General features: G+C 37.6%; 2 non-coding genes across 2 annotated transcripts; one reads left to right on the top strand and one right to left on the bottom strand.

Moving 5' to 3' along the window:
- The first annotated feature begins 732 nt into the window (after window positions 1-732).
- Window positions 733-840, top strand: LOC112760683 (small nucleolar RNA R71). The gene has a single exon (XR_003181112.1). It is a non-coding gene; the product is annotated as a small nucleolar RNA R71 (small nucleolar RNA).
- A 17,335-nt stretch (window positions 841-18,175) lies between these two features.
- On the bottom strand, window positions 18,176-18,283 carry LOC112760670 (small nucleolar RNA R71). The gene has a single exon (XR_003181100.1). It is a non-coding gene; the product is annotated as a small nucleolar RNA R71 (small nucleolar RNA).
- Window positions 18,284-19,708: the final 1,425 nt, after the last annotated feature.

Raw genomic sequence — 19,708 nt, 5'->3', positions numbered from 1 at the left:
TTTTGGAGTTTCTTCTGTATTGCTTGGGAGAGTACTAGGAGGGATTTCAGTGATCTTTTTACTCAGCTGGCCCACTTGTGCTTCCAAATTTCTAATGGAGGACCTTGTTTCATTCATGAAACTTAGAGTGACCTTAGATAGATTAGAGACTATATTTGCCAAGATAGATGGATTCTGCTCAGAACTCTCTATCTTTTGCTGAGTGGATGATGGAAAACGCTTGCTATTGTTAAACCTATTTCTTCCACCATTATTAAAGCCTTGTTGAGGCTTTTGTTGATCCTTCCATGAGAGATTTGGGTGATTTTTCCATGAGGGATTATAAGTGTTTCCATAGGGTTCACCCATGTAATTCACCTCTGCTATTGCAGGGTTCTCAGGATCAAAAGCTTCTTCCTCAAAAGATGCCTCTTGAGTACTGTTGGATGCAGCTTGCATTCCATTCAGACTCTGAGAAATCATATTGACTTGCTGAGTCAATATTTTATTCTAAGCCAATATGACATTCAGATTATTAATTTCAAGAACTCCCTTCTTCTGAGGCGTCCCATTACTCATAGGATTCCTTTCAGAAGTGTACATGAACTGGTTATTAGCAACCATGTCAATGAGTTTTTGAGCTTCTGCAGGCATTTTCTTTAGGTGAATGGATCCACCTGCAGAAGTATCCAATGACATCTTAGCTAATTCAGACAGACCATCATAGAATATATCCAGGATGGTCCATTCTAAAAGCATGTTAGAAGGACACTTTTTGGTCAGTTGCTTATATCTCTCCCAAGCTTCATAGAGGGATTCACCTTCTTTCTGTCTGAAGGTTTGAACATCTACTCTAAGCTTACTCAGCTTTTGAGGAGGAAAGAACTTGGCTAAGAAAGACGTGACCAGCTTATCCCAAGAGTTCAGGCTATCTTTAGGTTGAGAGTCCAACCACACTCTAGCTCTGTCTCTTACATCAAACGGGAAAAGCATAAGTCTGTAGACCTCGGGATCAACCCCATTGGTCTTAACAGTATCATAGATCTGTAAGAATTCAGTTAAGAACTGAAAAGGATCTTCAGATGGAAGTCCATGAAACTTGCAGTTCTGCTGCATCAGAGAAACTAATTGAGGTTTCAGCTCAAAATTGTTTGCTCCAATGGCAGGAATGGAGATGCTTCTTCGATGTAAATTGGAATTAGGTGCAGTAAAGTCACCAAGCATCCTCCTTGCATTATTATTATTTACGGCTGCCATCTCTTCTTCCTGTTCGAAAAATCCTGTAAGGTTGTCTCTAGATTGTTATATTTTAGCTTCTCTTAGTTTCCTTTTCAGAGTCCTTTCAGGTTCAGGATCTGCTTCAACAAGAATGTTCTTGTCCTTGCTCCTGCTCATATGACAAAGAAGGGAATAACAAAGAAAATATGGAATCCTCTATGTCACAGTATAGAGATTCCTTTGTGTGAGTAAAAGAAGAAAAGAATGTAATGTAAAGAAGAGAAGAGGAAAAACTCGAACACAGAGAGGGAGGTGGTGTTCGAATTTTCGGATGGGAGAGAAGTGTTAGTAGATGAATAAATAAATAGAAGAAGATGAGAGAGAGAATTTCGAAATTTAATTAAAATAAAAATTAAAATTGAAAGTTAGATTTCGAAAATTAAAGTTGAAATTAAAACAATTAGTTAATTAAAAAGGAATTTTGAAAAAGAAGAGAGGGAATTTTCGAAAATAAGAGAGAGGGGGGAATAGTTAGGTAGTTTTGAAAAAGATATGATTGAAACAAAAAGATAAGATTGATAGAAAAAGTTTTGAAATTTGTTTTTGAAAAAAGATATGATTGAAATTTAAAAAGATATGATTAAAACAAAAAGATAAGATTTGAAAATCAACTTTTTTAAAAAGATAAGAAGTAAAAAAAATATTTTGAAATTGAATTTGAAAAAGATATGATTGAAATTTTTAATTTAAAAAAGATTTGAAAAGAAAATTAAAAAGATTTGTTTTTAAAGTTGATTACTTGACTAACAAGAAACTAAAAAGATATGATTCTAGAGTTTAAAGATTGAATCTTTCTTAATAAGCAAGTATCAACTTGGAATTTTTCAATCAATCATATTAAATGTTAGTAAAGATTTTGAAAATTAAGAAATAAAATAGGAAAAAGATTTTGAAAATCAAATTAAAAGGTTTTCCAAAATATGAAGGTAAAATGAAAAATATTTGATTTTTGAAAAAGATTTTGAAAAGATAAGATTTTTAAATTGAAAATTTGATTTGATTCATAAGAAACAATTAAATTTAAAAACTTTTTGACTAAATCAAATCATATTTTCGAAAATTTTGAGTAAAATAAGGAAAAGATATTTTTTTTTTTATTTTTGAATTTTTAATGAAGAAAGAGAAAAACATGAAATTGACTTAATGCATGAAAATTTTGGATCAAAACATGTGATACATGCAAGAATACTTTGAATGTCAAGATGAACACCAAGAACACTTTGAAGATCAAGATGAACATCAAGACTTATTTTTCAAAATTTTTAAGAAAAGAAAAACATGCAAGACACCAAACTTAAAAATTTTTATTCTTTAGACATTAATAATTCAAGAATGCATATGAAAAATAAGGAAAGACACAAAACAAGAAAATATGAAGATCAAACAAGAAGACTGGCCAGGAACAACTTGAAGATCATGAAGAACATATGATGAATTTTTGAAAATTCTTGAGAAAAAAGAAACACATGCAAGACACCAAACATAAAAATTGACTCTAGACTCAAACAAGAAACATCAAAAATATTTTTGATTTTATGATTTTGTAAATTTTTTTGTATTTTTTCGAAAATTAATTAGGAAAAACAAAAAAGAAGAATTTTTTTGTATTTTTTGAGAATTAAGAAATAAAAACAAAAAGGTTAAAATTAAAATAAAGTTACCTAATCTTAGCAACAAGATGAACCGTCAGTTGTCCAAACTCGAACAATCCCCGGCAACGGCGCCAAAAACTTGGTGTGCGAAATCGTGATCATTCCATTCCTTGGTAACGGTACTTAAAACTCAATGCGCACGTTCATGATCTTATATCTATTTCACAACTTCGTACAACAAACCAGCAAGTGCACTGGGTCGTCCAAGTAATAAACCTTACGTGAGTAAGGGTCGATCCCACGGAGATTGTCGGCTTGAAGCAAGCTATAGTCACCTTGTAAATCTCAGTCAGGCGGATTCAACTGATTTTATGAATTGATCAATAAAAGATAAATAAAATATAAAATAGAATAGTGGTACTTATGTAATTCATTGGTGAGAATTTCAGATAAGCGTATAGAGATGCTTTCGTCCCTCTGAACCTCTGCTTTCCTGCTGTCTTCATCCAATCCTTCCTACTCCTTTTCATGGCAAGCTTTATGTAGGGCATCACTATTGTCAATGGCTACATCCCATCCTCCTGGGAAAATGGTCCAATGCGCTGTTGATGAGCGGATAATTTATACACTTTTTGGCATTGTTTTTAGTATGTTTTTAGTAGAATCTAGTTACTTTTAGGGATGTTTTCATTAGTTTTTATGTTAAATTCACATTTCAAAACTTTACTATGAGTTTGTGTGTTTTTCTGTGATTTCAAGTATTTTCTGGCTGAAATTGAGGGACTTGAGCAAAAATCAGATTCAGAGGTTGAAGAAGGACTGCTGATGCTGTTGGATTCTGACCTCCCTGCACTCAAAGTGGATTTTCTGGAGCTACCGAACTAAAAATGGCGCGCTTCCAATTGCGTTGGAAAGTAGACATCCAGGGCTTTCCAGCAATGTATAATAGTCCATACTTTGAACGAGTTTAGAGGATGTAAAAGAGCGTTGAACACCAGTTCTACGCTGCTATCTAGAGTTAAACGCCAGAAACAAGTCACAAACCAGAGTTGAACGCCAGAAATACGTTACAACCTGGCGTTCAACTCCAGAAAGAGCCTCTGCACGTGTAACACTCAAGCTCAGCCCAAGCACACACCAAGTGGGCCCCGGAAGTGGATTTATGCATCATTTACTTACTTCTGTAAACCCTAGTAGCTAGTTTATTATAAATAGGACTTTTTACTATTGTATTAGACATATTTGGATCATCTTTTGATCTTTGGATCATCTTTGGATGCCTAGTTCTTAGATCATGGGGGCTGGCCATTCGGCCATGCCTGGACCTTTCACTTATGTATTTTCAACGGTAGAGTTTCTGCACTCCATAGATTAAGGTGTGGAGCTCTGCTGTTCTTCAAAGATTAATGCAAAGTACTACTGTTTTTCTATTCAATTCAACTTATTCCGCTTCTAAGATATTCATTCGCACTTCAACCTGAATGTGATGAACGTGACAATCATCATCATTCCTTATGAACGCGTGCCTGACAACCACTTCCGTTCTACCTTAGACTGAATGAGTATCTCTTAGATCTCTTAATCAGAATCTTCGTGGTGTAAGCTAGATTGATGGCGGCATTCATGAGAGTCCGGAAAGTCTAAACCTTGTCTGTGGTATTTCGAGTAGGACTCCGGGATTGAATGACTGTGACGAGCTTCAAACTCGCGAGTACTGGGCGTAGTGACAGACGCAAAAGGAGGGTGAATCCTATTCCAGTATGATCGAGAACCTCAGATGATTAGCCGTGCTGTGACAGAGAATTTGGACCATTTTCACAAGAGGATAGGATGCAGCCATTGGCAAGGGTGACGCCTCCAGAGGATTAGCCATGCAGTGATAGCGCATCGGACCATTTTCCAGAGAGGATCAAAAGTAGCCATTGACAACGGTGATGTCCTTACATAAAGCCAGCCATAGAAAGGAGTAAGACTGATTGGATGAAGACAGCAGGAAATCAGAGGTTTAGAGGGACGAAAGCATCTCCATGCATTTATCTGAAATTCTCACCAAGGATTTACATAAGTATTTCTATCCCTATTTTATTATTAATATTCGAAAACTCCATAACCATTCTATATCTGCCTAACTGAGATTTACAAGATGACCATAGCTTGCTTCATACCAACAATCTCCGTGGGATCGACCCTTACTCGCGTAAGGTTTATTACTTGGACGACCCAGTGCACTTGCTGGTTAGTTGTGCGAAGTTGTGATAAAAAGTTGAGATTACAATTGAGCGTACCATGTTGATGGCGCCATTGATGATCACAATTTCGTGCACCAAGTTTTTGGCGCCGTTGCCGGGGATTGTTCGAGTTTGGACAACTGACGGTTCATCTTGTTGCTCAGATTGGGTAATCTTCTTTTCGTTTTCTTTTCAAAAAGTTTTCAAAAAATTTTTCAAAAATCTTTCAAAAATTTTCTCCTTTGTTTTCGAAAAAAAAAATTTTAAAATAAAAATGATTTCAAAAAAAATATATTTTTCTTCAGAATTTTTAAGAATGAATTCGAGTGTTTCATGAAGCATGTTGAAGCCTGGCTGGCTGTAAAGCCATGTCTAATTCTTTTGGATAGGGTATGTCAGGCGTGTCATGTCTGAGTTACATACTAAAGCTTGGCTGGCTATTAAGCCATGCCTGACCCTTTGATTGGAGCTTTAGACTAAAGAGCATAAGATTCCTGGAATTCATATTAAAAATTTTGGAATCCTTATTTTTCTTTTTCAAAATGATTTTCGAAAAAATTAAAAGAAAATACAAAAAAAATCATAAAATCATAAAAAAATTCAAAAAATATTTTGTATTTCTTGTTTGAGTCTTGAGTCAGATTTTAAGTTTGGTGTAAATTGCATGTTTTAAAGTTTGCATAAAATTTTCAAAAAATTCATGCATTCATAGTGTTCTTCATGATCTTCAAGTTGTTCTTGGTAAGTCTTCTTGTTTGATCTTAATGTTTTCTTGTTTTGTGTCTTTTCTTATTTTTCATGTGCATTTTTGCATTCATAGTGTCTGAACATGAAAGATTTCTAAGTTTGGTGTCTTGCATGTTTTCTTTGCATATAAAAATTTTCAAAAATAAGTTCTTGATGTTCATCTTGACATTCAAAGTGTTCTTGGTGTTCATCTTGACATTCATAGCATTCTTGCATGCATTCATTGTTTTGATCCAAAATTTTCATGCATTGAGTCTTTTTCATGTTTTTCCCTCTCATCATTAAAAATTCAAAAATCAAAAAAATATCTTTCCCTTTTTCACTCATAAATTTCGAAAATTTGAGTTGACTTTTTCAAAACTTTTTAAAATCTAGTTGTTTCTTATGAGTCAAATCAAATTTTCAATTTAAAAATCTTATCTTTTTCAAAATCTTTTTCAAAAATCAAATCTTTTTCATTTTTTACTTAGTTATTTTCGAAAATTTTAAAAATATTTTTCAAAAATCTTTTTCTTATCTTTATCTCCTAATTTTCGAAAATAACACCATCAATTAATGTTTTGATTCAACAATTTCAAGTTTGTTACTTGCCTGTTAAGAAAGATTCAAACTTTGAGTTCTAGAATCATATCTTGTGATTTCTTGTGAATCAAGTCATTAATTGTGATTTTAAAAATCAAATCTTTTTCAAAACTAATTTCAATCATATCTTTTCAAAAATATCTCCTTATCTTATCTTTTTTCAAAAATTTGATTTTAAAATATCTTTTCTAACTTCTTATCTTCTTATCTTTTCAAAAATTGATTTTCAAAATTTGTTTCAACTAACTAACTAACTTTTTGTTTGTTTCTTATCTTTTTCAAAACTGCCTAACTAACTCTCTCTCTCTAATTTTCGAAAATATCCTCCCTCTTTTTCAAAATTTCTTTTTAATTAACTAATTATTTTAACTTTTGATTTTAAAATTTCAAAAATTACTAACCTTTTTCAAAAACTATTTTCGAAAACCACAAACTCTTTTTCAAAAATTATTTTCGAAAATTCACTTCCCCCTCTCATCTTCTTCTATTTGTTTATTTATTTACTAACATCTCTTCCTCACTCACCAAAAATCCGAACCCCCTCTCTCTATCTGAGTTCAGATTTTCTCTTCTTCTTTTTTTCTATTGACACAGGGACCTCTATACTGTGGTAAAAAGGATCCCTATTATTATTATTATTTTTCTGGCCCTCTTTTTCATATGAGCAGGAGCAAGGACAAGAACATTCTTGTTGAAGCAGATCCAGAACCTGAAAGGACTCTGAAAAGAAAACTAAGAGAAGCTAAATTACAACAATCCAGAGATAACGTTACAGAAATTTTCGAACAGGAAGAGGAGATGGCAGCCGAAAATAATAATAATGCAAGGAGAATGCTTGGTGACTTTACTGCACCTAATTCCAATTTACATGGAAGAAGCATCTCCATTCCTGCCATTGGAATGATGAGTATTTTGGTGAAAAATAAATTTTCCCCAAAACACACAAATCTAACCGGCATGTGTACCGGGTCGTATCAAGTAATAAAAACTCACGGGAGTGAGGTCGATCCCACAGGGATTGAAGGATTGAGCAATTTTAGCTTAGTGGTTAATTTAGTCAAGCGAATCAAGATTTGGTTGAGTGTTTTGTGATGTGCAGAAATTAAATTGCATGGAAGTAAAGAGAACAGGGAATTAAAGTGCTGAATCTTAAAGAACAAGAAATTAAATAGCAGAAACTTAGAATGCAAGAAATGTAAATAGCGGAATCTTAAAGTGCAAGAAATGTAAACGGCTAGAATTGTAAAGGGAATTGGGGATTGGATTTGCAGAATTTAAACAAGGAAAAGTTGAATTGCATTAAACAGAAGAGTAAAAGGGAATTGGGATTGAATCGGATCTGAAACAGAAAAGTAAATGAACATATAAAGCAGTAAACAGAGAATTGAAAATGGGAAATCAGATCTCAGGACCCAGAGACTAGAAAACCAAGTCTAGATCTCAATGCCTTCCTAGATCCAACAAGAAAAATTGAAAGGAAATTGTAAATTGCAAGGAAAGTAGATGAGAAGCAAGTAACAGAAACGGAAATTCAATTAAGCAGTAAATAAACAGAGAGATCCAAGGATGAGATTGAAACAGAATTTCTTCAATTCTCCAACCCAAGATCCAAGACAATTGTAATTGAAATTGAAAGCAATAAAACTAAGAGGAAGAGAAGTGAATTCTCCTTCCCCAAGACAAAGAAATTAAAGATCACTCAATATCAAAAGCTCTCCGAAAACTATTATGAAAATTCCCAAAAGAAAGCTCCCCGAAGAACTTGAATTCTATCCTACTTATACACTTTCTTCCAATGATCTTCAAGCCTTGAGTTGGGCCTTTGCTCTTGGTGGAATTGGGTTGAAAGAGGCCTTGGTTGATTGCTCTTGAAGTTTGGAGAAGAACCAAAGTGAACCAATTGAACCGGGTTTGAGTTTTGCAAAAGTTGGACCAAAAGTTTGAGCAAAAGTTAGGGGTCTAACTTTTGCTCCAACTTTTCATATCAGCTAGCACCACTTTGCTGATATGAACGTTGGTGCCAACGTTAGGGGGTCTAACTTTGGCCCTAACGTTGGCCTTGCCTTGAGTACTTGTGGCGCCAACGTTAGCCACCAAGTTAGGGGGCTAACGTTGGCGCAAACTTTTGCTCCTCCTGGTGATTTTCATGTGCCAACGTTAGCCTCAAAGTTAGGGGGCTAACGTTGGCGCAAACTTTTGGTGCCCAGGGAGGTTTTCTTCATGCCAACGTTAGCCTCAAAGTTAGGGGGCTAACGTTGGCGCAAACTTTTGGTGCCCAGGGGTGAATTTCATGTGCCAACGTTAGCCTCAAAGTTAGGGGGCTAACGTTGGCTCAAACTTTTGGTACCCAGGGAGTGATTTTCAAGTTCCAACATTAGCCTCCAAGTTATGGGGCTAACGTTGGGGCTAACTTTTCAACCAAAAGTTTGTACAAAAGTTTGATGCTAACTTTAGGTCCAGCTTTTTGCTTCCTGGTTCAATTTCACTTATTCCATTGTCTTCTCTTCACTCCTAGTTATTCCTTCTTGCTTCAACCTTTCTCCAAGCTTTCTTCACCTATCATTAATCAACCAAACACATCAAAGCTATGCTTATAATCATGAGATATTCATTCTATCATAATATGCAACAATTATAGCATAAAACCTCATGAAATGGCATGAATTCATACATGGTTGATTCAATCAAGGGAAACATGAAAATCTACTCAATTAGCTTGCTTATGGTTCAAGAAAGTGCATAATTCTAATGAAAACAAAAGAAAAAGACTAGTTAAAATAGGCTAGGATGACTTGTCATCACAACACCAAACTTAAAGCTTGCTTGTCCCCAAGCAAGAAAAGATTTATTGAGAAGAAAGAATGAGATGGAAGAGGATGTTCATGCTAGCAGAGTATTATTGATAGTTCATGGGATTTTGTGTGGATGTGCAAATACTCACTTCTTATTGACTCCTAGGCCTAGAAAGTCTCCTTCAAGCTTCGAGTGACATACTGCTATGACCTCTCATTATTCCTTTACACTTGGCTATTACTTTGTTCATAAGCTTTATTTGAGTGTCATGTGTAGCAAGTTCATTTTCTTTTCTTTATACTTGACACATTATTCACCATAGACACTTGGCTCACATTCCTTCTTAAAACATTGATGCCCAGCACCTCTTTGGGTTACTAAATGCCTTGTAGTTAGGTTGCTCTTGATAGTGGACTTTCAGCTGATGATCCCGGATTAGTTAACCCAAGTCACCGAGTGTTGAGGCACTCCTAAGAGCTTACTAATCCAAGCAGATCCTAGTACAAAGACATCACAGGCATATATTTTAAAGTTCAAGCTATTGGTGTCCAGCTTTGTTTCTTTTTGTTTCTTTTTGTTCTGCCACTTTTTGGCTATCTTTTTTCTTTCCTTCTTTTTGTTTTTCTTTCTAACCAAGGAATTTTTTTATTTAATTGAGATTCATAGACAGTAGGCCACTCTTTACTTAGAAGGAGATATCCTGGCTCTTTATTCACTAAAAGTGAGCTATTATACAATCACACACATACCACCACTTACTTTTATTCTACTTTTATCTAACAGAGACTATCTTGCTTCACATTCAAACTTTTTCTTTTATTGAATTGAAAGATGCAGGGGACAACACATGCTTCTTGTCAAGTGAAAATAAACACACAAGCACACACATAAACTAGCCTACTTATTTTAAAAGAAACAAACATAATGCAAAGACTTTTAATTAAAAAGAACTACTTAAAAATGCAAAGACAACTTAGAACAGATAGAATGCATGCTTTTTTTTTTTTTGTGATGAACAAGGAGCAAGTCCACCTTTCATTTGTCATGCCTTTTCTTTCTCCTTTCATACACTTGGCTGCTAGTGTTCCCACCATCCGTGTTTGGTGCCTGTTGACCTTGCTAAAAGCCAGCTTTATTCATAGCCTCCTCCACTCTATCTTCAAGTCTCATAGCTCTGCTTACTTCTACCTCACTTCTCTTTTTGAAGAATTCATCAAAAGTTGGGAAAGCCGGATCCATGTTGTGCAAATGTTCTCCAATATAGTTCAGTTTGATTTGGCTATTGATGTTGTAATCGGCTTGCACTTCATACCTTGCATCTTGGAGTGTTGTGAACTCTTTGAGAGCCCTCAAATTTTCAGCTTGCATTTGTTCCAACTTCCCAAAAGATTCATGAGATTGAAAGGCATGTTCCTCTTGCATCACAAGGAATCTTGACTCGAATTCACTTTATTTGTTCATTATTCTTAGCTCCCTTTCTTCTTGTGCTTGTTGGTTTTTCATGTACAGAGAATGGTATTCCTCTTGCCTTTCTTGGATTCTCGTGTACTGTTGAGACAATCTTCCTATTGCTTCTTGCCTTTGAGTCATATCCATATTGCCATGTGGGAAAAAGTGTGGCTGTTCCTCCTCCTCTTGTGGTTCTTCTTCTATGTGTGGCTCATCTTCTTCCATTGGTTCTTCTCTTTCCCTTCCTCCATGTGGTCTTCGGCCTTGATGTGCTTCAAGGGGCATCATCATTCGTTCAATGGTTATGGGCATGCCTTGGCTTAACCACATTGGATTTTTTTCTTCCATTGGAACTTTAGCCTTTGCACACAACCTCCAAATAGTACTCGGATAGTACAACCAAGATCCGGCCGAATTCTTCTCAGCCAGCTTTTGAATGTCTTTTGCAAGGATTTCATGAACTCTAATCTCTCCTCCCACAATGATGCAATGTAGCATCACGGCTCTCTCCCTGTTAACTTCTGAGGTGTTCACTGTGCCCAGAATTGATCTTTTCATTAACTCATACCATCCTTTTGCTTCCGGGGTGAGGTTACATCTCTTCAGGTACTTATATCTGTTCTTGTTATCTCCTTCCTACTCTGAGTTCTCCAAACAAATGTCTCTCGCAATCTCCTCATAATCCTGATCCTCATTCAATCTTTGTTGGTATCCCGGTTCATCAAAGCGGACTGACTTTAGTTTCAAGACTTTCTTGATTGCATCCGGGCTAAAGTCTACTTCCACCCCCCGCACATAGCTCTTGTACGTTGGGGGCTCACGCATGTCAAGCCTTGGGACATTTGCATAGAACTCTCTTATGATATTGGCATTGATTCGGGTGGCTGGTGATGCAAGTTCCTCCCACCTCCTCTTCTGAATTTTGTCCTTCATTTCTTGACATCCATCATCCGGCAACAAGAATGGAATTTCAGGATAGATTCTTTTCTCGTTCATCCATTGAATTTGCATTTGATGAAACCAAGACTTGAATCTCCGTTGGTCATATTCATGTGTGTCTTCCTCCACTATGGGATCTTTTCCTTTTCTTCGTTTGGTTCTTGAGGAGGAGGCCATGGTCACTTGGTTGGTTGAGAAGGAGTGTGAAGAATGTTGGAGAGTTTGATGTGTGTTTGGAGCAAAAAGAAATTGAGACCGGACTTGCTATGACAAGAAATGATGAAGAGAAGTTTAAGTCGTTGGAGTTTAAAGTAAGAGAAAGGTTGCACAAAGCTTGTTATGTTGAGGAGTGATTCGGTCATGTGCATGGCTTGAAGGTGGTATGCTTTTAAATGAGCAATGAAGGGTTGGGATGCAATTAGACTTATGGAGATCAAAGGTATGCATGTAAGGATGAATGAAGACAAAGTTTGCTCCTTCCCTTGCCTTTGCCGTGATCATTCTCAAGGAGTGGCAGATTTCTTTTTCGAGGCATGTGATGGGATTTTGTCTTCATGCTAAGCTTTCCTTTGTCTTGTCTTTTTCTTTGAAGATTCTTTGACCTCCTAGTCACCACAACAAGACAACATACATTAGTCTTATCCAACCGTAGCAAGAGTGTTCTTTTTATTAATACTGTGTGAACCATAAATTCTTATATCATTTGAACCGTGACACTCTCTCTTGAAGACACCAAACTTAATGTTTGGTCATATATAAAGAAAATAAGTATCTTCCTCCAATTAGTGAGATTCAATTGTTAAATGTTCATAAGAATTGTTTTCATCATACTTTCTTTTTCTCTTTTTTTTTTTTCATGAAGGATCAATTGTATCCCTAAATCGGTGCATCAAGGTTTGATGAACACCAAACTTGTTTCTTGTCAAAGGGTACATCACAATTAATGCCTTCATTACCGGAAAAGAATTTTTTCATTTATAAGATTTTGAAAAACAACAAATGTATGATTATTGATGCATGAGTTTCTACTTTTCATGAAGCTATGTGGACACCAAACTTAGTGTTTGGCCATATGCTTTGTCAAGATACTCCAAACATGCAAAATGGAATTACTTGTAACATTGGTTTAGTGTGCTTGAAGGCACACCAAACTTAGCATATGTTCCAAAATAGTGCATGCAGTCAATGGACATGTTTATGAAAAGAGAAAAGAATTCATGCTCAATTGATCATAACTTATTGAATTTAAAATGACATGAATCTTAAAGCATGGTTTGCCTCCCATGGAGTGCTCTTTTATTGTCATTAGCTTGACATTGAGGCTTTCTTTTATGGTGGTTGGTGCTTGTAGGGCCTCAATTTGTCTCCTCTGACCGTGATCCTCTTCTTTGTTCTCTGGTGTTCAATTTCAACATGCTCTAATGATAGTATGTTGCTGACAGTGTAGTAATCCTCGGTTTGTTGATTTGCCCCCAGCTGTTGATATATCAGTTGCACTTTGTCACCTTTCGAAAGCCCCTCTGTTGGAATCTTTCTGTTCTTCCAACCCCTTTTTGCTTTGTTTCTACGTTTCATCTTTCTTTTTGTTGTTCTTTCTTTTCTGGCCGTAGGTTTTCCTTGGGGACCTCTCTTCTCAGTGGCCAATACTCTAATATCCTCTTGGGCTTTTTCATCAGTCTGCACAATCCTTAGCATTGGGATGTTGCTGTGACTTTCCTGGTCATTTTTCATATAGTCTTTCTTCTCCTTGCTAAATTGTGCCTCTGGTAATACCTTCAGAGTGACACTCTGGTCATGCATCCTGAGAGTTAATTCCCCTTCCTCTACGTCAATGATAGCTCTAGCAGTGGCCAAGAATGGCCTTCCCAGTATAACAGAGTCACCATCATCATTGTTTGATTCTAGAACCACAAAATCAGCAGGGTATATAAAACTGTCCACCTTGACCAAAAGATTTTCAATTACACCCCTGGGGTATACCATTGACTTGTCTACCAGCTCTAGAGACATTTGTACTGGTTTGACCTCCTCTATATGCAGCTTTTTCACCAAGGAAGATGGTATTAAGTTAATACTTGCTCCGAGATCGCACGTTGCTTTAGTGATGGTCAATTCCCCAATGGTGCAAGGCAACAGGAAGCTCCCTGGGTCCTCAAGCTTGGGAGGAAGCCCCTTTTGAATCAAGGCCCTGCATTCCTCAGTAATCATTATGGTTTCTTTCTCATCCCAGCTTCTTTTCTTGTTGACAAGCTCCTTCAAGAATTTGGCATACAGAGGCATTTGCTCAAGTGCTTCAGCCAAGGGGATATTGATTTCCAGCTTCTTAAAAATCTCAAGGAATTTGTGAAAATGCTGGTCCTTAACCTCTTTGTTAAACCTCTGGGGATATGGCAGTGGAGGTGTGATGCTCTTTCCTATTTGCTGCTGTCCCTGAGCTACTTCCTTTGAGCTATGTGGCTGGTTGTCCTTCTCTTTAGGTTTCTCAGTGCTTTTGTTTGGCATCACAACTTACTCCTTAGCCTCATCTGCCTTTGTTTGATTCTCATCCTCCGTTGGTTCTTTGATGTTCTCTGCTTGCTTCCTTGTAGTGTCATTGTTGCTTATCAATGTTCTCCCACTCCTTAATTGTATTACCTTGCATTCTTCCTTGGGATTTAGAATTGTGTCACTGGGCAGTGAGTTTGAAGGTCTCTCAACAGATACTTGCTTGGAGAGTTTCCCCATCTGTCTCTCTAGGCTTTTCAGGGAGGCTTCCTGATTCTTGGTTACCATTTCCTGGTGTTTCAACATTTTGTCTATCATGGCCTCCAAGTGAGTGATTCTTTGGGCTTCAGGTGATACTTGAGGTGGGTTATGAGATGTGGGTGGTGGATGGTAGGCATTTTGGTTGGTGGGTTGGTTATTAGATTGGTATTGGTTGAGGTTGGGGTAGTTGTTTTGAGGTTTTCTGTAGGGGTTTTGGTTAGTCTGCTGCTGGTTGTGATTTTGGTTGCTTCTTGGGTTGTGTTGGTTTGAGTTCCTCTGCCATGGTTGTTGGTTTTGGGTATGGTTATCTCCCCATCTGAGATTTGGGTGGTTCTTCCAGGATGGATTGTATGTATCACCATACACTTCATTTGGTCCTTGGTTGTGCATATACTGTACTTGCTCTTGTTGTTGTTCTTCTTGAGTTTCTTCACTCTGTCCCCATGTGGTTGATGGTTGGCTAGTGTTAACTGCTGCAACTTGGAGACTATCAATCCTCTTGGCCATTTGCTCAAATTGTTGTTGAATTTGCTGCTGCATCATCTTGTTTTGAGCTAGGATTGAATCCACTCCTTCTAGCTCCATTACTCCTCTCCTTTGTGATGGTTGGCGGCCTCTTTGATGAGCAAAGAAATATTGGTTGTTGGACACCATATCAATGAGTTCTTGAGCCTCTTCTGCAGTTTTCATGAGTTGCAAGGAACCTCCAGCTGAATGATCCAAAGCATCCTGGGATTTCAGTGTTAAGCCTTCATAGAAGTTTTGAAGCTTCTCCCACTCATTAAACATGGCAGGGGGACATTTCCTTATCAGAGCCTTGTACCTCTCCCATGCCTCATAGATGGGTTCAGCCTCCATTTGTGTAAATGTTTGAACCTCAGCCTTTAACCTTATAATCCTCTGAGGTGGATAAAATTTTGCAAGGAACTTAGTTACCAAATCATCCCAGTTGTTAATGCTGTCCCTTGGAAACGATTCCAACCATTGAGTGGCCTTGTCCCTGAGAGAAAATGGGAATAGCATCAGTTTATAACTGTCAGAGGGCACTCCATTAGTTTTGACAGTGTTGCATATCCTCAAGAAAGTGGATAAATGTTGGTGTGGGTCCTCAAGTGGTCCTCCACCAAAAGAGCAATTGTTCTGAACCAAAGTGATGAGTTGTGGCTTGAGTTCAAAATTATTAGCATTGACATTTGGAGCCAATATGCTGCTCCCACAATGTCTAGGATTTGCAAAGGTATAGGAAGCCAAAACTCTCCTCTGGGGTGGGTTGCCATTGTTGTTGTCTTCTCCACATGGTGGATTGGTTAAATGTTCCTCCATCTCTTGGAATTCTTCGTCTGATTCCTCTTCTCCAACAATATTTTTCCCTCTTTCAGCTTTTCTTAACCTCCTGAGAGTTCTTTCGTCTTGTTCATGAAAATTGGGTATGGTTCTTCTTGTACCTGACATACAAGCAGAGCATGAGAAATGCACAAAACCAGTGACACTTCAATTTACTGCTATATTGAAGTGTTAGTTAGTTTAAGCAAAAAATCAAACAGTTAGTGGGTTAATCAAAATTAAAGAAAAAGTGCTTGATCTAGATCACCACCTCACTTGATCATTGTCAATCTAATCAATCCCCGGCAACGGCGCCAAAAACTTGATGAGTATTTTGGTGAAAAATAAATTTTCCCCAAAACACACAAATCTAACCGGCAAGTGTACCGGGTCGTATCAAGTAATAAAAACTCACGGGAGTGAGGTCGATCCCACAGGGATTGAAGGATTGAGCAATTTTAGCTTAGTGGTTAATTTAGTCAAGCGAATCAAGATTTGGTTGAGTGTTTTGTGATGTGCAGAAATTAAATTGCATGGAAGTAAAGAGAACAGGGAATTAAAGTGCTGAATCTTAAAGAACAAGAAATTAAATAGCAGAAACTTAGAATGCAAGAAATGTAAATAGCGGAATCTTAAAGTGCAAGAAATGTAAACGGCTGGAATTGTAAAGGGAATTGGGGATTGGATTTGCAGAATTTAAACAAGGAAAAGTTGAATTGCATTAAACAGAAGAGTAAAAGGGAATTGGGATTGAATCGGATCTGAAACAGAAAAGTAAATGAACATATAAAGCAGTAAACAGAGAATTGAAAATGGGAAATCAGATCTCAGGACCCAGAGACTAGAAAACCAAGTCTAGATCTCAATGCCTTCCTAGATCCAACAAGAACAATTGAAAGGAAATTGTAAATTGCAAGGAAAGTAGATGAGAAGCAAGTAACAGAAACGGAAATTCAATTAAGCAGTAAATAAACAGAGAGATCCAAGGATGAGATTGAAATAGAATTTCTTCAATTCTCCAACCCAAGATCCAAGACAATTGTAATTGAAATTGAAAGCAATAAAACTAAGAGGAAGAGAAGTGAATTCTCCTTCCCCAAGACAAAGAAATTAAAGATCACTCAATATCAAAAGCTCTCCGAAAACTATTATGAAAATTCCCAAATGAAAGCTCCCCGAAGAACTTGAATTCTATCCTACATATACACATTCTTCCAATGATCTTCAAGCCTTGAGTTGGGCCTTTGCTCTTGGTGGAATTGGGTTGAAAGAGGCCTTGGTTGATTGCTCTTGAAGTTTGGAGAAGAACCAAAGTGAACCAATTGAACCGGGTTTGAGTTTTGCAAAAGTTGGACCAAAAGTTTGAGCAAAAGTTAGGGGTCTAACTTTTGCTCCAACTTTTCATATCAGCTAGCACCACTTTGCTGATATGAACGTTGGTGCCAACGTTAGGGGTCTAACTTTGGCCCTAACGTTGGCCTTGCCTTGAGTACTTGTGGCGCCAACGTTAGCCACCAAGTTAGGGGGCTAACGTTGGCGCAAAGTTTTGCTCCTCCTTGTGATTTTCATGTGCCAACGTTAGCCTCAAAGATAGGGGGCTAACGTTGGCGCAAACTTTTGGTGCCCAGGGAGGTTTTCTTCGTGCCAACGTTAGCCTCAAAGTTAGGGGGCTAACGTTGGCGCAAACTTTTGGTGCCCAGGGGTGAATTTCATGTGCCAACGTTAGCCTCAAAGTTAGGGGGCTAACGTTGGCTCAAACTTTTGGTACCCAGGGAGTGATTTTCAAGTTCCAACGTTAGCCTGCAAGTTAGGGGGCTAACGTTGGGGCTAACTTTTCAACCAAAAGTTTGTGCAAAAGTTTGATGCTAACTTTAGGTCCAGCTTTTTGCTTCCTGGTTCAATTTCACTTATTCCATTGTCTTCTCTACACTCCTAGTTATTCCTTCTTGCTTCAACCTTTCTCCAAGCTTTCTTCACCTATCATTAATCAACCAAACACATCAAAGCTATGCTCATAATCATGAGATATTCATTCTATCATAATATGCAACAATTATAGCATAAAACCTCATGAAATGGCATGAATTCATACATGGTTGATTCAATCAAGGGAAACATGAAAATCTACTCAATTAGCTTGCTTATGGTTCAAGAAAGTGAATAATTCTAATGAAAACAAAAGAAAAAGACTAGTTAAAATAGGCTAGGATGACTTGTCATCATGGAGCAAACAATTTTGAGCTGAAACCTCAATTAGTTTCTCTGATGCAGCAGAACTGCATGTTTCATGGACTTCCATCTGAAGATCCTTTTCAGTTCTTAATTGAATTCTTGCAGATATGTGATACTGTTAAGACTAATGGAGTAGATCCTGAAGTCTACAGGCTCATGCTTTTCCCTTTTGCTGTAAGAGACAGAGCTAGAGTATGGTTGGACTCTCAACCTAAGGATAGCCTAAACTCTTGGGATAAGCTGGTCAAGGCTTTCTTAGCCAAGTTTTTTCCTCCTCAAAAGCTGAGTAAGCTTAGAGTGGATGTTCAGACCTTCAGACAGAAAGAAGGTGAATCCCTCTATGAAGCTTGTGAGAGATACAAAGGACTGACCAAAAAGTGTCCTTCTGACATGCTTTCAGAATGGACCATCCTGGATATATTCTATGATGGTCTGTCTGAACTAGCTAAGATGCCATTGGATACTTCTGCAGGTGGATCCATTCACCTAAACAAAATACCTGCAGAAGCTCAAGAGCTCATTGACATGGTTGCTAATAACCAGTTCATGTACACTTCTGAGAGGAATCCTGTGAGTAATGGGACGCTTATGAAGAAGGGAGTTCTTGAAATTGATACTCTGAATGCCATATTGGCTCAGAACAAAATATTGACTCAGCAAGTCAATATGATTTCTCAGATTCTGAATGGAATGCAAGCTGCATCCAACAGTACTCAAGAGGCATCTTCTGAAGAAGAAGCTTATGATCCTGAAAACCCTGCAATAGCAGAGGTAAATTATATGGGTGAACCTTATGGAAACACCTATAACCCATCATGGAAAAATCATCCAAATTTCTCATGGAAGGATCAAAAGCCTCAACAAGGCGTTAATAATGGTGGAAGAAATAGGTTTAACAATAGTAAACCTTTTCCATCATCCACTCAGCAACAGACAGAGAACTCTGAACAAAATACCCCTAATTTAGCAAACTTAGTCTCTGATCTATCTAATGCCACTATGAGTTTCATGAATGAAACAAAGTCATCCATTAGAAATTTGGAGGCACAAGTGGGCCAGCTGAGTAAAAGGATCACTGAAATCCCTCCTAGTACTCTCCCAAGCAATACAGAAGAAAATCCAAAAGGAGAGTGCAAGGCCATTGAATTAATCACCATGGCCGAACCTGTGAAGGAAGGAGAGGACGTGAATCCCAAGGAGGAAGACCTCCTGGGACGTCCAGTGATCAATAAGGAGCTTCCCTTTGAGGAACCAAAGGAATCTGAGACTCATCTAGAGACCATAGAGATTCCATTAAACCTCCTTATGCCATTCATGAGCTCTGATGAGTATTCCTCTTCTGAAGAGAATGAGGATGTTACTGAAGAGCAAGCTGTCAAGTTTCTTGGTGCAATCATGAAGCTGAATGCCAAATTATTTGGTATTGAAACTTGGGAAGATGAACCTCCCTTGTTCACCAATGAACTAAGTGATCTGGATCAACTGAGATTACCTCAGAAGAAACAGGACCCTGGAAAGTTCTTAATACCTTGTACCATAGGCACCATGACCTTTGAGAAGGCTCTGTGTGACCTTGGTTCAGGAATAAACCTCATGCCCCTCTCTGTAATAGAGAAACTGGGAATCTATGGGGTGCAAACCACTAAAATCTCATTAGAGATGGCAGACAATTCAAGAAAACAGGCTTATGGACAAGTAGAGGACATGTTAGTAAAGGTTGAAGGCCTTTACATCCCTGCTGATTTTATAGTCCTAGATACTGGGAAGGATGAGGATGAATTCATCATCCTTGGAAGTCCCTTCCTAGCCACAGCAAGAGCT

This window comes from Arachis hypogaea, chromosome 16 (assembly GCF_003086295.3).
Source record: "Arachis hypogaea cultivar Tifrunner chromosome 16, arahy.Tifrunner.gnm2.J5K5, whole genome shotgun sequence".
Classification (NCBI taxonomy): Eukaryota; Viridiplantae; Streptophyta; class Magnoliopsida; order Fabales; family Fabaceae; genus Arachis; species Arachis hypogaea.
The sequence above is the reverse complement of the archived record's forward strand: the minus strand, read 5'-3'. Positions and strand labels throughout refer to the sequence as shown.